General features: G+C 44.9%; 1 non-coding gene across 1 annotated transcript; it reads right to left on the bottom strand.

Annotated features, from left to right (window-relative positions):
• Positions 1 to 5,539: 5,539 nt before the first annotated feature.
• On the bottom strand, positions 5,540 to 5,614 carry Trnat-cgu (transfer RNA threonine (anticodon CGU)). Its single transcript has one exon. It is a non-coding gene; the product is annotated as a tRNA-Thr (tRNA).
• Positions 5,615 to 5,912: the final 298 nt, after the last annotated feature.

Here is a 5,912-nt window from a genome sequence, read left to right on the forward strand (position 1 = left end):
ACGGTGGGGATCTTACGTTCTGAGTTATTAGGTTGGTGCATCGGTTCGTAGCGTTTTTGTTTCGCATGTTGGTATTCCGGTTCGTACGGGTTTATTTACAGAGAGTCATTTTTTATTTGTAGTTCACTACTGGTATTTCAATTTACATGTTGTCATTTTGTCATCTGAAGAGAGTAAGTGGAGCTGTGGACGCTAGAAAATGGAGCGCCAAGCGGAGAAATCGTAATATTTCCGCCACATTCTTCGATTTGACTTCAACAGAGGCGTGACAGCAGCGGGGGCAACCAGAAATATTTTCGCCGTGCGTGGGGATAATGCCATTGGACAGAGAACGGCTAGAAAACAGTTTTCTCGTTTTCAAGAGAAGCGTTTTGACATTAGTCAATCTCCACGTTCGGGAAGTGCTTCGGGGTTTGATGTAAACGCATTAATCCACAATAATTCACTTCGGTGCACTCGAGACCTTGAAAATATGCTGAACTGTGATCATTCCATCATCGTGCGAGATTTGTGTGCAACGGGAAAGATTGAGAAATGTATGGGTGAAGCGTGCTCTAAGTCAGTATCACAAAAATCATCGGCCTGCCATTTGTGCATCACTGCTTGCTCGTCACCAATTAGTTCTGGAACAGCGACCATTCCTATTCTGTATCGTTAATGGTGACGATAAATGGTGTCATAATAAAGAGAAAGGAATGGTTGAGCCCAAACAAAGTAGGAAGTGCCCGTACTAAGACCAGCGCTGATCCACAAAAGATAATGTCGTGCATCTGGTGGACTAATGACGGTGTGGTGTATTACGAATTGCTTCTTCGAGATGCAACCATCACTACTACCATTTATTGTTGACAACTGTGAGGTCTTGCAGACGCAATGCAAGAAAAACGACCAGGAAGAATGCGCAAAGTGATGCTACTCCAGGGAAGTGTTCCGCACACACCTTATTCGCCTGGTCTTGCTCCCTCAGTTTTTGCACCTTTCCCACTCTCTAACAAGCAGCCTTTAAGGAACTTCCTTTCCAGACTAAAATACACTCCGAACATGGCATGACGAGTTCTTCGCCTCAAAATCACGTGATTTCTACAGTCACAGAATCGGCAAGTTACCCCAGAGTTGATTACCAAAGTCACTGTTTTGTGTATCTGTAGTGTTTATTAGACACACGGGAAAACTCTACGAACTTACGGGCCACCCAAATATAATTTTCTAGTATGTGTCATAGGGATCTACAGGTAGGTTTTCACGTTGAGCCTAGTTTACACGGCGCTAGGTTGCGCACAATTGCACTACTGGCCACTGTCTGTGCTCGGCGCAGGTTTTTTGTGATACGATCGTGAAACTGAACAGTTTCGGCTTTTTCCAACTTTGGCGACTAATTGCAAGTTTTTCGAGGCTAAGTTGGTTGGTTGGTTGGTTTGGGGAAGGAGACCAGACAGCGTGGTCATCGGTCTCATCGGATTAGGGAAGGATGGGGAAGGAAGTCGGCCGTGCCCTTTCAGAGGAACCATCCCGGCATTGGCCTAGAGTGATTTAGGGAAATCACGGAAAACCTAAATCAGGATGGCCGGATGCGGGATTGAGCCGTCATCCTCCCGAATCGAGGCTAAGTGTCGTGTCGTTAGAGTGTAAGTAAATTGAAACAGAACAGAGGAAACCGTTCGCTTCTTGGGTATCTATGCTGTGCTCAGGGATTTCAGTGTCGTTGGCTACAAAAACTAGCAGCGGCACGTTGCTGCACTTGAGACACTCTCTCGCGATCTGAACATTGAGAACATTGATAGGTTCACAACATATGAGTTGAAGAGCAAAATTCACGAATAGGTAAGTGAATTGAGAAAAATATCCGCAAACAAAAATTCCGGCTTTGAAGCAGCCCTCGTCTACCATACTACAAAACGTTGTCAAGGAGAGTTGGATACTTTGTGTGGCGTTTGAACAGGTGTGGAAACTGTTGATTTTGGGACACGATATAGGTACTGTAGAGAGGAATATGAATCAGCAATTGCGAAGAATGCTTCACACATTACAGCACTTTTCTTCTTCATTCGCCGGCCGAAGTGGCCGTGCGGTTAAAGGCGCTGCAGTCTGGAGCCGCAAGACCGCTACGGTCGCAGGTTCGAATCCTGCCTCGGGCATGGATGTTTGTGATGTCCTTAGGTTAGTTAGGTTTAACTAGTTCTAAGTTCTAGGGGACTAATGACCTCAGCAGTTGAGTCCCATAGTGCTCAGAGCCATTTGAACCATTTTAGCCTTCTTCATTTCATTATTAACTACTTTTAGAAGAAACGTGAACTGTTCTGGTTACTTTCTCAGATGGCTGAAGTCACTTCTCGTATCTTCCGCGACAGTTTCTTCCACGAAGGTCACTGTGCTGACGTTTTTTCTTTTGTACTATCATTAACCCAGAGACGTTTGTTATTTATTTTCTTATGCAGTGATTCAATGCAGACAGGCAGTAGCCCGGTCGCAGTTCGGGCAGCAGTCAAATGTTTCAGACACGACGATGGCGCTCACAAAACGACGAAATACCGGTGTCGATGTGTCTTCTCGTATACAAAATCACGTGTGCGAAACTCGTTACACTAAACTAGCTGCGCTGCTAACGTCGCAGTGAACATATAACATGTGAAGACCTGCACTGTAATTGTAAACAGTGGTGAAGGACACTCGATATGAAACAGAGATATTGCCAGTAAAATATTTTACCTGAGTGTTTTATTCGAGTAAGTTGATAGTTCCGCGATAAACCAAGAAATGGGTCTCTAATGTCAGATTCTCACTAATGGAAAGTCGTCAGGATGTGTACCCGTGGTCTAGCGGTTCTGGCGCTGCAGTCCGGAACCGCGAGACTGCTACGGTCGCAGGTTCGAATCCTGCCTCGGGCATGGGTGTGTGTGATGTCCTTAGGCCAGTTAGGTTTAAGTAGTTCTAAGTTCTAGGGGACTTATGACTTAAGCTGTTGAGTCCCATAGTGCTCAGAGCCATTTGAACCATTTTGTGTACCCGTAAACTGTAAGTGCCAAATACGTGGCTGATCTTAGTAGTAACTTGTGCGGGTTTCGTGCCAGGAAAATGCTTTACTGGGACGATTTAGTCAAATCCGAGGACGATGGAGCCGTCCGCAGTGACCGAGCGGTTCTAGGCGCATCAGTCCGGAACCGCGCTGCTGCTACGGTCGCAGGCTAGAATCCTGCCTCGGGTATGGGTGTGTGTGATGTTCTTAGGTTAGTTAGGTTTAAGTATTTCTAAGTCTAGGGGACTGATGACCTGAGATGTTAAGTCCCATAGTGTTTAGAGGCATTTGAACCATTTGAGGATGATAGAGATTACTACGACTCAGATAAAGGAACTGAGTATGGTCTTGAAGGCAAAAGAGCTTCAAAAGTTGTTGCTAATCAGGTAAGTTTGAATAATTCATTAAGTAAGTAAACGACGTTAAGCTGTGTCCCTTACCATTTCCTACGCGAATTTACGTGACAGTCCGACGGCAGAATAGTATAGGGCACCCTTGATATCATAGATTGCTTTTTGAGGTACTTATAGGTCATTATATCAAAACTTGGTAATGCAGATCTTAGTATCATAAACTGGAACTATTAAGACCTTTTAACTCTTTGTTTAACTGGCTCAGAAAGTTAACAGTGGTAAGTCAATGCTAAGCGATGTTAAGGGAACTCAGTTTGCAAGTAAACGAAGTTCAGTACCCATAGACGTATTTTAAGAATAAAACGCAGGACAGAATTTACGATATTAATAATATGCCATTATTTTAAAAACATACGAAAAGAATGACATATGAGTAATTAAAAAAAAAAACAGAAAAACACAATCGATGTATCTGAATACCTGAAATACACTCTGAGACAACGGAAACGACCCACTACGAAGGAATTATCCGAATGGGATGAAAAGCGGAAGATGTGATGTACATATAAAGATAAAAAAATGATTACAGTTTCAGAAAATTTGGGTTAAGTATTCTTGAGAAAGATTCACAAACTGAGAAAGACAGTAATTCATTGGTCCACTTCTGGCTCCAACGCAAGCAGTTATTTGGCTTGACATTGACTGATTTTCTGGATGTTCACCTGAGAGATGTGGTGCCACATTCCGGCCGCGCGTTAGATCGTCAAAATCCCGAGATCATTGGAGGGCCCTGCCCACTGTGCTCCGAACGTTCACGACTGGGGAGAGGTCTGCCGACCCTCATGGGCAAGGCACGGTTTAGGAAGCACGAGAACAAGCAGTGGAAACTCTCGCCGTGTGCGAACGGACATTATCTTGCAGACATATAAGGCCAAGATGGCTTATCATGAAGGTCAACAAAACGGGGTGTTGAAAGTTGTCTACGTGCCACAGTGCTGTAAGGGTTGTAAGTAGGCTGTTTAGGTTTTTATATTGGTAACGCCACGCAGCGCTCTGTATGATAATCACTGGCTGTGATGTGTGCAGTCTGTGGCTGGTTTACATTGTTGTCTGCCATTGTAGTGTTGGGCAGCTGGACGTGAACAGTGCGTAGCGTTGCGCAGTTGGAGGCGAGCCGCCAGCAGTGGTGGATGTGGGTAAATGAGAGAAACAGTACATTTGTAAGAATGGATGTCATGAACTGCTATATATATTATGACTATTAAGGTAAATACATTGTTTGTTCCCTATTAAAATCTTTCATTTGCTAACTATGCCTATCAGTAGTTAGTGTCTTCCGTAGTTTGAATTTTTTATTTAGCTGGCAGTAGTAGTGCTCGCTGTATTGCAGTAGTTCGAGCAACGAAGATTTTTGTGAGGTAAGTGATTTGTGAAACGTACAGGTTAATTTAATCAGGGCCATTCTCTTGTAGGGATTACTGAAAGTCAGATTGCGTTGCGCTAAAAAAATATTGTGTGTCAGTTTAAGCACAGTCTTGTATAATTTTTCTAAGGGGACGTTTCAGGGTGACGTGGATGGCAAGCTGGTATTACGGCCTGGAATCTCATTGACTGCAGTAGAATCTTCTTCAGTCCAAAGTCCTGCTTCGAACTGAGCCCCGTTGACCATCTAATACGTGTTTGGAGACCCTCCAGACAGTAGTGTGCTACCAATATGACTGTCGACCACCACACAGCCCAACCATCGGGAGTGGTGGTCTGGGGCACCAATTCATTTCATAGCACGACTCGCCTGGGTCTCAGCCGCGGTTCATCTACAGCACAGCCGTACGTCAACGATATTCTACGCCTTGTTTTGCTGCCCTTCATGGAAAGTCGTCCTGGGCTTACATTTCAGCAAGATAACCCCCCCCTCCCCCCGGCACACGGCCATAATTTCTACTGCTTGCCCTCGTGCTACGTTCACCAGCAATGTCAACGGCTCTCTCACCAAGTGAGAACGTTAGGAGCATTATGGGCAGGGTCGTCCAACCATCTCGAGATTTTGAAAGTCTAACGGCCGTTTGGACGGAATTTACCACGATATCCCTCAGGAGGACATCCAAGAACTCAGAATTATATATTAATACCTTCAGCTGCTGACGGGCGTTGATATATATCAGGTGAAAATTTGCGCCCCGACCGAGACTCGAACCCGGGATCTCCTGCTTACGTGGCAGACGCTCTATCCATCTGAGCCACCGAGGGCACATAGGACAGCGCGACTGCAGGGACTATCTCGCGCACGCCCTCCGCGAGACCCACATTCTCATCTTATATGTCCACACACTACATTCGTAATGTCCCTACCCAACACACTCGTTATACTCGTGGAAGACATTCTTACCAAGTGCCGTAAGAGTTCGGGTAATATGTGTGCATCCGCACAGAAGGAGAAGGTAATGGCCGGTATTGCCAGAACTATATAATTATATGTCTGTTCTTTCGGACATGTCCGAAAGGACAGACGCCATATCCATATAAGTATATCCAAGAACTCTGTTAAT

This window comes from Schistocerca cancellata, chromosome 7, assembly GCF_023864275.1.
Source record: "Schistocerca cancellata isolate TAMUIC-IGC-003103 chromosome 7, iqSchCanc2.1, whole genome shotgun sequence".
Classification (NCBI taxonomy): Eukaryota; Metazoa; Arthropoda; class Insecta; order Orthoptera; family Acrididae; genus Schistocerca; species Schistocerca cancellata.